This window comes from Entelurus aequoreus, linkage group LG12 (genome assembly GCF_033978785.1).
Source record: "Entelurus aequoreus isolate RoL-2023_Sb linkage group LG12, RoL_Eaeq_v1.1, whole genome shotgun sequence".
NCBI classification, from domain to species: Eukaryota; Metazoa; Chordata; class Actinopteri; order Syngnathiformes; family Syngnathidae; genus Entelurus; species Entelurus aequoreus.
This window is the reverse complement of record NC_084742.1, coordinates 16,602,717-16,618,808: the sequence shown is the minus strand read 5'-3', so window position 1 is coordinate 16,618,808 and position 16,092 is coordinate 16,602,717. Positions and strand designations below refer to the sequence as shown.

General features: G+C 39.8%; 1 protein-coding gene and 1 long non-coding RNA gene across 2 annotated transcripts in view; one reads left to right on the top strand and one right to left on the bottom strand.

Annotated features, from left to right (window-relative positions):
* exoc4 (exocyst complex component 4) overlaps positions 1–16,092 on the top strand; it is a 162,854-nt gene that overhangs the window by 60,198 nt on the left and 86,564 nt on the right. The gene's annotated exons all lie outside the window — the stretch shown is intronic.
* LOC133661597 (uncharacterized) lies at positions 229–704 on the bottom strand. Its single transcript, XR_009827966.1, has 3 exons — positions 592–704; positions 449–513; positions 229–377 (listed from the first exon to the last, which is right to left on the bottom strand). It is a non-coding gene; the product is annotated as an uncharacterized LOC133661597 (long non-coding RNA).

Below are 16,092 nucleotides of genomic sequence, written 5' to 3'. Positions count from 1 at the left end.
GCATCTTGAATGTGCTTCAGCGACATGCTGGCCATCTGGATGGGGGCTGTAGTTGCTAATACAGGACAAACAAGTGTATCTACAACATGGCCACCCTTGCTTTTTTTCTTTGCAACTTGCTACATGTTTATCTCCCCTCTTTCAACCCCTTTCACTTCTCCATCTGGCATTTCCCAGTCAAACAACCCAAAAACAAACCTCCTGTCCTACCTCTTCCATGCTGTCGGTAACGATTCATATCAATCACGCTGAATTGTTCAGCAGGCGGGACCTTCTTGAGACCGTGAGCGCCACTGGCACGCTGCGGCTTACAGATGGCTTTCTAATGGCAGAGCTCTGCTGATGGATCGCTGCACCTCCCGCAGCCAGCCGTGCAGCTTTAATGACAAAAACAGTCGGGTTGCGCACAATCTGTTTGTGTGGCCGTATAAAGCTAAAAACAACTCACGCCAAGTTGTGTAATATGGCAATTTCTTCCTCTAAAGCGTCCAAACTTTCCCGAGAAAGAAGGTTCTTGGAAAAAAAGGATGCTAGTGTTATGCGTACACTCTTAGGCTACTTTACTCTGACAATATGGTGTGTCATTGGCACCTGCTCTAAGCCGTTCATCCCCAGCGTGCGTAACTGCATTTTCCGCCAAGGCTGTTGCTTGTTTACTGTTCCGTCTTGGACCGTCTAGCAGCAGAAAAGTTGGGAATGTACGCTTGGGTGCCTTCAAGGTTGTGCATGTCTGACTGTGAATATGCGCAGGGGATTAGTTATTCTGCAGGGCCTTGGATGGGGGCTCCGAATCCCTGGTTAGAGGGACACCTTAGCCAAACATCACTAATCACCAACAATAGTTTGACGGCATTGCTGCATGTCCATCAGCTGTAATTAATACATTATGAGAAACAATCAATGTGTTTGTTAAAAGCAAACCCTTACAAAAACATTAACAGTACAGGCAGTACAGGGGGGGGGGGGGGGTATAATTTTGGGGTCATGAATGAGTCCATCAGGAAAATGTACAAACACGTACCAAGTAGGGCTAGATGGCGATATGACTGAAAATCCATATTGTAATATACACTGCAGCTTCTTGCTAATACCATACCACCATGTAGTATTATTTGGCATATGAAACTATTATATAACCAGTAAAAAAAAATGGTTACAAAGGCTCCTCATTTACCTGCTGATGTATGTGGTAACATATTGCGTCAATTTTTGGGGGTGTTTACATTCAGTGTAGTTGCCCTGTAAAAGTTATAAAAGACTATTATTTATCTACTTACTAATGTCCTGTTCATAGCTGGTTACTCTCCGCTGTACAGCCTTTCCAGCTACACTTCCGTTAAAGTGTACTAAGCGCGTATTATTTTGTTGTTTCTCTAGTTCAAGCTAGCTTAGCGGTTAGCCTCACTTCTTTTCTTTTCCTGCTTTCTTGTTCTCGATTTATCGAATGCTTAGCTTTTCCTCATCCTCTAGTGTTAATGATATATAGTTTAGGTTGATAACCTACGAGCGGCTTCACCTGTGGAAGTACAGTGGGGCTGGATTAGTTTTTCAATCATGCATCACTTAAAGCGTGAGTGAAAATGCACGAAGAATGACGTTTCCTCGATATGAAGACCTGACGAGTCCGGAAGTGATAACGATGATACAGTAATACCTGCTCACAGATGTTATCTAGTGGTTGTTTGTCCTGGATAAATTAACCAACTCTCATTCCTTTTTGCTTCAGCCACACAAAGGATTTTCACAGGAATGAGGCAACAATTCATCCAGATCCACTGTATATAACCATAGAGCTAGCCTGTGTCAGGACACTACATTACAATGACGATGCATTGCAGTTTTTGCGCTATCAATTTTGCGGTACATGGCTAGGTCGCAATGTTATCTCGATTGGACCGTAGCATTGCAATCTCCATCATAGGCCAAACTTATATTGTTGGTATTGTACATCATTCATATTGCACAATCCCATCGCCAAAGCAACTAAGGAGTGGGTGAAGAAACATATCCCAGAGTGGCCTAGTCATTCTTCGCACCTTTATCTCATAGAAATTCGGTAGCGGTAGCTGGCACTTCGAGTTGCCAAGCGATAGCCCTGAAACCAACAGGATTTTTAGGGGAAATCTACTGAGTAGCTGACCTCTGCTTGCCAACAAAGGTGTCGCCACTGAGTACGAAGCCATGTATAGCTTGGGCATCAAACATGAAAAACATATTTCACTAATTCCAATACCATTTTATATAAAACCTTTATTTAATCTTCTTTTTCTGGATAAAAGTTCTGGACTGTTCCTGTCTTTGTAGTTGGGTCAACTTTCAAAATCAGCAGTATCAATACTTATTGTCATTACTTATGTATGCATGATAATAATCAATCATTAGGAATGTAAAGATATCAACAACTCTTTAACACAGTATTTTATTGTTATGGCGGTGTTGTAGATTGTGCTCAACAAGCACTTATACACGCACTAAAATATTTTGACAGTTACTTTTTTAATAACTAAAAAAAATAGACAAACCCACTATTTTGCATGTTTTGGGTTTCTTATGCTTCAGTGATAGTGTTTTAGTCTTAGGATTATATGTGTTTTAATGGCTAAGCTTTTATTGTTTTAAATATTGTTTTGTACTGTAGTACTATAAGATGTATTTGAATGAAAAGTGCGTAACCATTGAAGTCGTATTATTATTTATTATTTCTGGCGTGTGTTGTGGTGTCCTACTCTGTTTAGTGGTCCTTGATCGCTGCGTAAAAACACCTACCATATTTTTCGGACTATAAGTCACAGTTTTTTTCATAGTTTGGCTGCGGGTGCGACTTATACTGAGGAGCGACTTATGTGTGAAATTATTAACACATTACCGTAAAATAATAAATAATATTATTTAGCTCAGTCACGTAAGAGACTAGACGTATAAGATTTCATCGGATTTAGCGATTAGGAGTGACAGATTGTTTGGTAAACGTATAGCATGTTCTATATGTTATAGTTATTTGAATGACTCTTACCATAATATGTTACGTTAACATACCAGGCACGTTCTCAGTTGGTTATTTATGCGTCATATAACGTACACTTATTCAGCCTGTTGTTCACTATTCTTTATTTATTTTAAATTGCCTATTCTTGGTGTTGGGTTTTATCAAATAAATTTCCCCCAAAATTGCTACTTATACTCCAGTGCGACTTATATATGTTTTTTTCCTTCATTATTATGCATTTTCGGCAGGTGCGACTTATACTCCGGTGCGACTTATACTCCGAAAAATACGGTATGTCTTGTATTCCTCGGAGTATAGAATGATCACTCTGTTGTAAGAGAGCACAGCTTGTAGGTTTAATGTACACATTCAAATAGCTTAGTTGCTCTGCCAGCAATGTGTTTGTGTCTAAGTTTAGATTGGGGTATGTCATTTTTTTAATGGAGAAAGATGTTAATGTCTGGTGTTTTCTTTGTAGTGTTTAAGCTAGCGAACTAGCGCCAGTCAGTCCGTGAGTTTATCAACATGCAGTCATCAATGACAATTTTTCCATCATTTTATTTATTTATTTTAGTTATCATTCATTGTTACATCCCTATAAAGAAGGTACTAAGTATATGGCTTTAAAAACAAAGACATAGCAGTGTTTACCCTTTTTAATTGACTTGTAAAGTCTCCTGTTGCCATTTTGCTTGCACTAGACAAGTGTTGGTAGTTTGGAAGGCTTCAGCGCAGGCCTTAAATCTCTCACTCGTCACTAGAGGCCTAGACAAAATGATGCTAATGATGTACGCCCAAAGATGTCAGTTTAATTTGAAAACTACTGCAACATTCATGCATACATGGCCTTGGCAAAGTTTGTTCAAAAACTCCCAATAAAAAAAGAAAAACACTACCCACAAGGTCATTCTGTGACAAAAGGCGCTCGGAGGAAGCGGCGACGGGAAGGACAGTGGAACAAGTGATGAAAGTAATGAGGAGCCGACAGAAAGCTAGATGACAGGAAGAGGACAGAAGGTCTCTGCCACCCACAGACATAGCCTGTGGAGAAAACCACACACACACACACACACTATGACTCTGCACTAATTCCACACTCTCATTAAGTCATCTCCCGAAGAGCAGACAGTCCAAAGAAGACAAATACAAAGAGCCAGAGCGGGAAAGGGTGAAATGGGGGTACAGTATATTTCAACAAGTTGCCAAAAAGTTGGACAGCAGGATTCTGCTGGAACTCTCAGTATGAATTGTATTGTATCGAATATAAAACGGCCCTGAAAATTAGGTGGTTATTACGTAATTGTTGCCATTGGTTTGTCTGTCTATTAGTCAGCAAAAAAACTCAAAAGTTATGGGCGAATTTTCATGAAACTTTTAGGAAATGGCAGAAATGGGAAAAGGAACAAGTCAGTACATTTTGGGTCTGATCTGGATAATTTATACCACCACATTTTCCGGGCAATGGAAAGCACGCTATGGACAAATAGTTCTGGTTCATGGAACAAACCGAAAGTAAAGGTTTTCAACCGCAGCACCTGCAGTGAGCTAACATGTCCGAAAGATGGTGCCATAGCACAAACAACAACACACCTTTTTAGTGTTCTATGTGAACTATTTGTTGAATACAAAACATTATGGCCGTTAGCGAAGAAACATCCATAAATTAGCCGCACCGTTTTATAAACCACAGGGTTCAGAGCGTAGGGCAAAAGTAGCGGCTTATAGTCTGGAAAATATGGTACATTACCTTAAATTTGGGATATGAATTTCAACTCTGTGCGTGCCTGCCTTCACCCACATAGATAAAGATAGTGGATAACTGACAAGATGCCTCAATCCGTTCTTTCATTCTGCTGTAGATAGCTTAAAAAAGTACAGGCGGATTTTCATCCCAAGTTTTAGGCATATCAGAAATGGGATAAAGAACAAGTGATTGCATTTTGGGGCTGATCCAGATCACCATCTGGATTGAGAACTTTTTGTTACTATTTGAGATATAGGGCCTGGCCGAAGTCTGCGCTTTTCGAGTGATTTTTCTAGACTTTATATTCTGCTGCTTTTACAAGCCCAAGTTTCACAAAAAGCTTTCTATTATATATTATTTTATAGTGCCTCTGGACCCTGAATATGAGACAACGCATTGTTTTGGTGTGGGAAATACAGTGTAATATTACATCAATATAATAATGTGGTAGTGATAAAACACTGTATGAGGAGTTCCTAGTTAATAAGCAAATATGTTAAATGATTTGGTGGTATACTTACAAACCATACTTATGCATCGTCTACATTGTAATAGATGCAAATTTACATAAAAAGTCAATTGTGTTCTTATTGTCAGAAAAGTGAGATCTAGCGTCATCTGCAGTGGACATTTGTGTTTTGCATAACAAGGCTATTATGTTATGGAATTTGTGACTCTGACTAAAAACAAATGTCCACAGCAGAGGACGCTTATACTCGAGGGGATATTAGAAGGTGTTTTACCTTGAAATGTTTCCACTGTCACTTGCAGTCTTCCTCAGAAGTATCCTTTGACCACTCTGACAGGTCCGCTGTTCTTCCAAGGCTCCATAGGAAACCTATTTAGGCTAAATCTATTTGTCATCCACTAAAGATATTTAAAATGCAGCATGTCCTTCTGGTCTTGTGTTTTGCTCCGATAGCCTTTCTTCTCCTGTATTTTCTGTATGAAAAAAGGTGATTTTTACCCCTGTAATCTCTTCTCGAACCCACATGTATTAAATACGGAGAGCTACTACAAAGGTCAGGGCGAGAGCGAGAAGAATAAAAGTAGAGCAAAAAAAACCAAGAGAAGAATAGAGCAGATGGCAGCAATCAAAGATGAAAAAGCACAAAGGCAAAGATGTTAGGAAAAATATAAAGAAACAAACGGACAGATGTAAAAGAACAAGATAAGAAAGAGCCAAGGAACGCCGCGTAAATCTACATGGACAATGCCTCGGGGACCCAATGAAACAAGTGCACTTAACAGATGAAAAAAACAAATTGGATTAGAGTACATAACATTAAAGACTATAAGCTGTACTTATAACTAGTATTATTATTCAATGCCACACTTCCACAAACACGAGAAAAGATGTGTGGCATGTTATTGCAATCAAACATATACAAACATAAATACAGTACATGTTTTTGGCAACACACACATGCAAGATATCGTGCAAGAGATTACATCTGTCATTGCGGGGCTCTTTTCTCCAGCTACACACAGTGGATAAATGCTTTGATTTTGTTTATCCAGCCCGTAATGGAATCACACTGGGTTCCCAGGGCAACCTGTGCAACATATGAGGATGGCCGTATTCTGAGAGAGAAGAGGGGGGCTTAAGGGAGTCGAGCTTGTGGGAAGTCAGCTTTGATGCTCCCCCAGGGCTTTTGTCGGTGGTGGAACATTGGGAATTGTTGCCTGGTCTGATTAATAGCTAGGAAACAAAGATTTGTATAAATATATCACACACAAGAACATCTCTGAAGCTCGTCCAGGTCATCTGTTCCTGCTTTGTCCCCTGCGATGCCCAATTGTCTCCACTTGGTCACATTTGAAAGAGATTAGATTGTATCCTCAAGAATCTTGGTGTATTGTGTTACCCACAACAATTTAATGAGGCGAACTCTCTCCTATTTTGAGCGCACAATAATTCAATTAAGCTCTAATATCCTCAGAGCCGTTGCTATGAAGGGACAAACCTGGGAGACTGGAATGCCGCCTAATGTTCGTGGAATTACTAACCCACAGTAAGAAGACATTTTTACCATACTCCCTCATTCTTCTCTTTGTGCTCAATGCTGTCTTTATTGCTTCTGTGTGGGAATAATCAGCCATACAAAGACTAAAAATACAAAACTTTGTCTTCTTAGGACACACATTGTGAAAGGCTGATTTCTAGATTTTCCATTTCCGTCTCCTTCCATCCTTTTCAATCCCCCTGACAACATGAGCTGTCACTCGGTGTTACTGCCACATGGGCGAGCGCCGAACCCCCACATCACAGCAGCCTTTGATTGGCCGGGCCTTTCCAGGTCGGCGAGCCGCTGCCTGATAATAACCTTGTTTGATTGCTGTAGCAGAGATGTAATTGATTGATCCGCTCGCCCTTTTCTTGGGGGCTTTTGAAGGAGCCCGCGCAGATGCAAGTGAATGGATGCGTGCGTGATATACTACGCAAAGCTCAAGTCGAGACAGACGCCGTGCGATGACTTAAACCACATTTCCACCAAGTGGCTTGCCAAGGTACTGTTTGGGGTGGTTGGTCTTTATTTGGTTTTTGCCACAAACAAAGAAGATATGAAGGACATTCAGAGGGTGTCAAAATGTGTAGGGAACTAAACTGGAAAGTGGACAGTAGTTACGTCAAGTGGACCGAGACTAGTAACAACAGTTCCACCAAAGGCCATGGTTTAGATTGGCCAACCAAGGTACAATTGGAGTGGTTGGTCTTCCAATGGTTTCCACCACAGACAAAAAAGATATGTAGGACATTTAAAGGGTGCTACAAATGTTTACTCAACTGAACTGGAAAGTGAGCCATGGTTACCCCATGTTGACTGAGACTGGTGACAACCTAAACAAAAGTTTTACAAAGAGGAACAGCTAAGATTAGCTAACCAAAGTACAAACCCCAAAACCAGTGAAGTTGGCATGTTGTGTAAATGGTAAATAAAAACAGAATACAATGATTTGCAAATCCTTTTCAACCTATATTCAATTGAATACACTGCAAAGACAAGATACTTAACGTTCGAACTGGTAAACTTTTGTTATATTTTGCAAATATTAGCTCATCTGGAATTTGATGCCTGCAACATGTTTCAAAAAAGTTAGCACAAAAAAGCTGGCACATGTGGCGAAAAAGACTGAGAAAGTGATCTGTCCACATTTAAAATTGTTTTGGGAAACTGTAGTTGTGGTGTCCTCCGGACCAAAGAGGAAAAGAACCATCCGGACTGTTCTAGGCGCAAAGTTTAAAAGCCAGCATCTGTGATGGTATGGGGGTGTATTAGTGCCCAAGGCATGAGTAACTTACACATCTGTGAAGGCACCATTAATGCTGAAAGGTACATACAGGTTTTGGAGTAACATATGATGCCATCCAAGGAACATCTTTTTCATGGACGCCCCTGCTTATTTCAGCAAGACAATGCCAAGCCACATTCTGCACATGTTATAACAGCGTGGCCTTGTAGTAAAAGAGTGCGGGTACTAGACTGGCCTTACTTTAGTTCAGACCTGTCTCCCATTGAAAATGTGTAGTGCATTATGAAGCATAAAATACGACAATGGAGACCCTGGACTGTTGAACAACTTAAGCTGTACATCAAGCAAGAATGGGAAAGAATTCCACCTGAAAAGCTTTAGAAATTGGTCTCCTCAGTTCCCAAACGTTTACTGAGTGTTGTTAAAAGGAAAGGCCATGTAACACAGTGGTAAAAATACCCCTGTGCCAACTTTTTTGCAATGTGTTGCTGCCATTAAATTCTAAGTTAATGATTGATTGCAAAAAAAATGAAGTTTTTCGGTTCAAACATTAAATATCTTGTCGTTGCAGTCTATTCAATTGAATATAAGTTAAAATTTATTTGCAAATCATTGTATTCTGTTTTTATTTACGATTTACACAACGTGCCAACTTCACTGGTTTTGGATGTTGTATATTTGGAGTGGTTGGTCTTCTTTTGGTGTCTGCCATGTTACAAATAAGAGACAAAGGACAACATTGGAGGATAGTCAAATGGTTACCTCAAGTGGACCAAGACTGGTGACAACCTAAACCAAATTCCCACAAAGTGCAACAGTTGAGATTAGCCAACTGAGGTACAATTAGTGTTTGGTTTCCAGCATGTACATATAAGAGACAACAATGGAGGGCATCCAAAGGTTGTTTTCACTATATATGTATTGTACTGAAGTAAACTGGAAATTGGTTAGTGGTTACCCCAAGTGGACTGGGACTGCGACTACAAGGCTAGCTCTAACTTAAACCACAGTTAGGAATAGTAGGTCTTGATCTGGGTTCTGCACCGGGCAAATAAGATAAACTACAATAATGGATGACATCTACAGGATGCCAAAAATGGTCTGGAAACTGTAATCTACAGTAGACACCCTAAATGGACCAGGACTCTTGTTGAAGTTTTCAGCTTTAAATACTGTCCAGCCTTTACTGACAAGTCCTCATCACCAAATACACGAGTCACACAACCTCAGATTCACCATCTCCACACATAGCGGCATTTTTATTTTATTCGACTTATTGTTTTATGCGTAGTTCGTTATCCATAAATATGACTTTGGGTATAGTTTCTTCAAAATCTCCTTTTCCTGAAACAAATCATCTAAAGTTTAGCAAGGAGGAGGGGAAACTGGAAAGAGTACAAGCTCTGTTAGTCAAGGAGATGGATGTTCCTGCTCAGTTTGTCCTTCCCTTTCCCATCAGTGGCATTCTGATCCTTAGCCGCTCACACTGGAGTGTCCCCACTGAGTGTGAAAGCCATGGGAAAATCAAACTGGCAGACTGATTGCATCCTAGTCACCTTTACTCCTTTTAAAAGTTCTTTCAAGGCTAGCAGAAATATTCAAAATTGTCTCGTAATCGGCTCTGTGAAACATTTTAGCTGGAAAGTTTTAGAGCCAATAAGAAGATTCCTTGGGACTTCAAGCCAGAATTACTAGTGGACATGTGGACTGAACACCAGGGGGAAGAGAGAAGGGGATACAGGAAAAATCCATTATGTTTTGACGTCTCACAGTAGAAGAAAACCCTGAAACGACATTAGGGGCATCTTGTAATCTGATTGCTACATTGCGAATATGAGATTTCTAATGGATTTGAGCACATTAGAACATCCTTTATTCGTAATATTTATTCCCTGCTGGTTTCCATTGCTGTGTGCTAAGTAGATCGCTTCACTCATGGCTGGAAGGGATGTGTGAGGGGAGTTTTGTATTATTATTCACTACAAAAGCCATTAAACAGAAAAGTGCCTTTTTTCTAGCTCTTCATCTGTATTTCTTGCTACTTTAGTTATAAAGAAGAAAAAAAAGAAAAGCTTTATTGTTGATCTTTTCAGACACACTCACCTACCTGCGGCTGATTAGAGTAACACAATCTCTGATTAGCATGCACGTTTGCTAGTTCCGACCGACAAATTGCACTAAATCAGCCAATGCGGTGCATCGTGAGCTGTGCGGGGGCTTAATGAGTTCGATTAAGAAGGAAGTCATTTCACATACACGCAAAGATGCGGTGCAGATCGACACACACTCTCAGCCTCCATCATGTTTCACCAGATAGGCGATGGAGTGAAACCATTATGCAAATGTCAGGTGTCAAGTGTAAATGAGATTGGAAGGATGGGAAACAGAAGTATTGAATATCACACCAGCTCACTTGGGACGAAGAAAAAAAAAACAGCCAAGGTAATAAGAGGATTCCGGTACGACGCAATGGCAAAGTCTTCCTCATGCTTTAGAACGGAAAAACAGGCAGACAGAAATCAAATGTCAGATATTGACGGCAAGTTTATTCTCATCTGTTCTGTTATTCTCTGCTTTAAATGCAATAGTTGCGCTGTGAATGAAATACATAAATGTATAATATTATACATATATTATATATATACATATACATATATACATATTTTATTTATTTGTGTAGATGTACATTACAATTTTGTTTTTACTCATTCACAGCACAACGTTTGCATTTAAGGCAGAGAAGAACAGAACAGATGAGAATAAAACCTATGATCATGATCTTTGGGTTATAACCGAAAGGACAAGATCACGGGTACAAGTGACCAAAATGAGTTTCCTCCGCAGGGTGGCGGGGCTCTCCGTTAAAGATAGGGTGAGAAGCTCTGTCATCCGGGAGGAGCTCAAAGTGAGACACTTGTGATTTAGGGCTATATAAATAAACATTGATTGATTGATTGATTGATAAAGCCGCTGCTCCTCCACATTGAGAAGAGCCAGATGAGGTGGTTCGGGCATCTGGCCAGGATGCCACCCGAACGCCTCCCTAGGGAGGTGTTTAGGGCACGTCCGACCGGTAGGAGGCCACGGTGAAGACCCAGGACACCTTGGGAAGACTATGTCTCCCAGCTGGCCTGGGAACGCCTCAGGATCCCCCGGGAGGAGCTGGACGAAGTCGCTGGGGAGAGGGAAGTCTGGGCTTCCCTGCTTCCCCGCGATCCGACCTCGGATAAGCGGAAGTGGATGGATGGCATTAATATTATTACTAAATCAATTATTATGAAAAACTAATATATGTGTGAATTTATATTATAATTAATAGTAAGTCTGTAATTGTACTATATTTTTTATTTTAATAAAAATGTTAAAATAAAATAATATTATTTTATTAAATTGTGTATTCTGAAATGAATATATATATATATATATATATATATATATATATATATATATATATATATATCTAGTTATGGACGGCGTGGCGAAGTTGGTAGAGTGGCCGTGCCAGCAATCGGAAGGTTGCTGGTTACTGGGGTTCAATCCCCACCTTCTACCATCCTAGTCACGTCCGTTGTGTCCTTGGGCAAGACACTTCACCCTTGCTCCTGATGGCTGCTGGTTAGCACCTTGCATGGCAGCTCCCGCCATCAGTGTGTGAATGTGTGTGTGAATGGGTGAATGTGGATATACTGTCAAAGCGCTTTCTACCTTGAAGGTAGAAAAGCGCTATACAAGTATAACCCATTTATCATTATCATTTATTTATTTATTTAATTAATTTTTTACAAAAAAAACAATTTCACTCCATTTTCTCAAAGTGCGAAAACATTTTATTAACCTTGGGTGAGTGAGTTTAGTAACATAACTCAAAAAGTTATGGGTACACTTTGATGAAACTTTTACGAAATGGGATTAGGAACAAGTGATTTGATTTGGAAGTGACAAACAAAGAAAAAAAACACACACACACATGACAATTACAGCATCCAGTCAGATCTCTCAAACTAACAGCCAACAGAGGGCATACGGTATTTTTGTATGAGATGCATTTAAACATTTGGACCTGACAGTCTTCTGCTCTCCCTTCTCTCACTCCCACCTTTGGTCACACTCATAGCTCATATACTTTATTGACAAAGGCTCTAGCGCCCGATATTCAGCTGTGAACACGAACCCCAAAGTGCAACACAACAAAGTTAAATGTCAAGGTTGGCCTCGCCAGTGGACACGACAACAACCAGCAGCACCAAAGAATCGATGAATAATTTAACCCCTCACATCATATTATTCGCCCCTTCTGGCTGTGATGTGTACAAAAAGGCCAGTGTCACTCTGAGCGGCATCCACCTTCATTTTATGTCCGCTCTCTGCGTTGTGATGTGTGGCGGTATTATCCCAGCTGTAGCTTGTATATGACGGACACCTCTCCTCGGAGCAGAAATTGCATTTTGCAGGCCTTCGCCAATATGAGAGCTGTCACCACATTTTTCCTCCCCTACGGGCCATGCAAACCCTGATTGAGGCGTTCTTTAAAGTGACGTCCATCTTTCTTCACCTCTTTCCTGATGTTGTCCACTTCCCTCCTCTTTTACCTCCCTTGCCCCTTACTCACCTCCTTCCCACCCACTCCTCATCTGCTCTCCTGATAGCTTGGGGAGCCCTGGGGTGTGTTACAGATCTTTCGCCACTAGTTCTCTTTCCCTGCACTTTTCTTTTTAAATTCAATCAGGCCTTCACCCGGGCCCCGAGAACTATTTCAATTTACTACCCACAGGATGGAAAGCCCACAGTGTTTAACATGAAGGTCTTGAAGGAATGGGAGACGTCGAATAGAGGCAAAGGAGGTTTATGAGAGATAACAGCATTGCAAAGAGCATTACATAAGATAAGCAAGAAGTGATGACAGCGGTGATGAAATAAATGAAGAGATAAGACATTAAAGTGTTGTTTAGGTTGTGCGTGGTACATTATGTATTATTTGCATAAAGTCTGAATGCAATTATAATTTGTGGCGCCCCCAAAGGGTTTTTGCTTAAGATGCTTTGGAAGACACGTTCACATACTTATCCTCAAAGTTTTATATTTGGCCAATTAGTTGCAAGTCCCCCCTGCTTTTGGTTGATGGCCATGTTTTGTTCTGTGTTCAGCAGACCTCTAAAGCAGGGATTTCATTAACTTTTTGACCTCGAGGCCCAACTTTTCCAGTACATAGGGGCCCAGTACCCACTCAAATATTACCACTGAATTAGTAATCTTACTCTTGATCATATTCATATTTAAAAATTATATCTTACTATCCAGTTGAACGGGTGTAAACCTTGTAAAATGATATTAAAGCATGTCTTAATCACAAAGATGATTATTTATTTAACACATACACCGTCACTTATAACAACGAGGCTTAGGTCAGGTTCATTGCAAAATGAATACAAAAGAATGCAAAAAAAGGGACTGATGAAAAAATATATAAAAATAAATGTACATACAAATATGCAGTGCTAAAATAATGACATCCATCCATCCATCCATTTTCTATCACTTGTCCCTTTCATTTGAACAAAATGATCAATAATAATTGAATGATAATTATGTTTGTTAAATAAACTGTCGATAAAATAAAGTGCAAATGAAAATACGGGGTCAACACTTTGTTGATAATTTTTGCTCTAAAGAGACTTTTGCTTCAAACTTTTTCTGATTGAAATTGTAATGAATCATTTAGTCAACTGCCCGCCACATTATTGCCACAAGTGGTGGACAAATGTATAACAACTGAGTACCGCTGTGATGCTTACGGACCAGAGCTGAGAAACATGTTTTTATCTCACGGTCCTATGGTTAAGAATAGGGATGTAATGGTATTAAAATCTCACGGTGAGATATTACGACAGTATTAAGGTCACTGTACAATATTATTGTGGTATATTTCCAAAAAAAGACTTTTACTGTGTGTAAAATGAAGTGACAGGGATGTTTAGGATAAACACACTTACTGTAATTGAACACAAACATAATGCTCAAATGTTCTAACCATAGTTATTACTACAAACATGTATGTTTAAGTGCAAATAAATGTGCAGGAACATTCACTGTTTCAATTATTATTATTTTTTTTACAGCTGATATGTTTTAAAGCGACAATTCAAACATTCAGTGGAACAAGTGTAAAACAACAATGTTCACTTTAGTGTCTTTCAACTTTTACTTTATGGGAAGCAATGTCCTCTATAGTAGACATTTGTTATGTCAGTTTGGAAAATGCTGTTTCTCAGAAAATGTTACTAACAACCTAACTTTTAGTAAAGTAAATACCTCAAAAACTGATGTTTAGCCTTGCGGGTTTCAAATATACATTCTGGGTGACGGTTTATGAGGTGCAGGCGACTTGTCCAGAGTGTACACTGCCTTCCGCCCGGCTGGCTGTGTCGCCATGGAACCGCTAGAGACGAAAGTGGTGTGCTGTGCTTTGCAGAACGCAGACTTTCTTACCTACGCCAAAAAGGGTTATGTTTTCGCCAGCGTTTGTTTGTGTGTTTGTTAGCAACATAACTAAATAGTTATGGTCAGATTTTGATGACATTTTCAGGAAATGTCCAAAAGAGCAATTGCACTTATCTACTACGAACACTTCACTCCCTGCTTACGCCGTTTCACGCCCCCACATTGCCAATCCTGCCCTGCGCAGAGGGTCCAGGGAGTGTAGTTTATATCAGACCCGGCCAACGCTAGAGCGGCAGAAAAAAACTACACTCACCAAGTTTTTGTGATACCGTCACACGTCATGGCATTACGACTTTGAAACTGCAATACCGTGGTACCTGCAATAAAGTTACATTCCTATTTAATTTGTTGATTTTACTAAACACATCAAAATTACAGTTGGTTTTGGATTGTAGAGCGCATTGAGGAATTTCAAGTTAACTTATGGGGGTTTAATAACAGCGTCCCTGTGTGTTGTATTTGTTAGAAAAATATTAGCCTTTTTGACACATTTTCACCCTTTCTCATGCAGCAGAGTTTCAATATAGGGTGTCATCCCTTTTTCACATGGCTGCAGCACCTTCTCAAGGCATTTGCAGCTGAAATCTACATCCTACATCGCTGTAGCTCTTATATCCATGTACAAATCTTAAAACCATTTGCACCCTCAGTCATCCCTTTTGACCTTCTCTTGCTCAGCTCAGCTTTCCACCGGCCAAATCAACTCCTCGCGTTCATCTTTCCCCCAGCCATCCCCTTTCTGTGCAGGTTAAGTGCTTTTTTTCCCCCCTCGCTACTTTTCACACTTGGCTTTCCGAGGGATTGCCTTAGCTATTTGAGTCCGGTTTCACGGCGTAAAAGGGAGCCTATTGAAACCATCAGCTGTGGTTAGAGTAACAACATAGCTTGTGCACTTTCTCACAGCTGATACTTGCTCAGTTCCGCTCCAGAATTGCCCAACAGGGCAAAATGACGACATTGTTTGTTTGAATGATGTTTAAAGGCCACTTATGTTATCCTATCTACCACCTGCTCATATATGACTGTCCCATCAAAGGGTTGTGTCCCCTGTTGCTTCTCACACCATAGGACCAGCCATGGAGGGTGCCGTCACCTGTCTCTATTGACCGATTTTGCACAAAGCGCACAAAAGCCGTCGTTTAAAGGCAGTAGTCTCCCATTGTGACAGCGGGGCATCTTCTCTGGATCTACGCTGGGTAGCATTAGAGAGGAAGAGTTAACTGCTATTGCATATGAATGAATCCTGTGTATTTACATCCTTACCTGTTCCTTGAGTTCATGCTTGTTTAATATGTAAATGTGCTTTTTTTCCCCCCTGCCAAACTGAAAAAATATCGAAAAGGTTATAAAATAGAACATGATTGACAAATATTTGAAAATAATTTATTGAATTAAGCAGAAAAAGAATAGGAAATCATACATACATTATATTATATATTAAAAATTATACGTTAAATTATATAAATAAAATACAATAATGTATATGTAATTATAATTATATATAATAAATATAAAGTAAAAACAAAAATGTAGAGAATAAAATAAAATAGAAATACATTTTTAAACAAAATTAAAACAAACAAACTAAGTAGTCCAGTTGCGATCGATT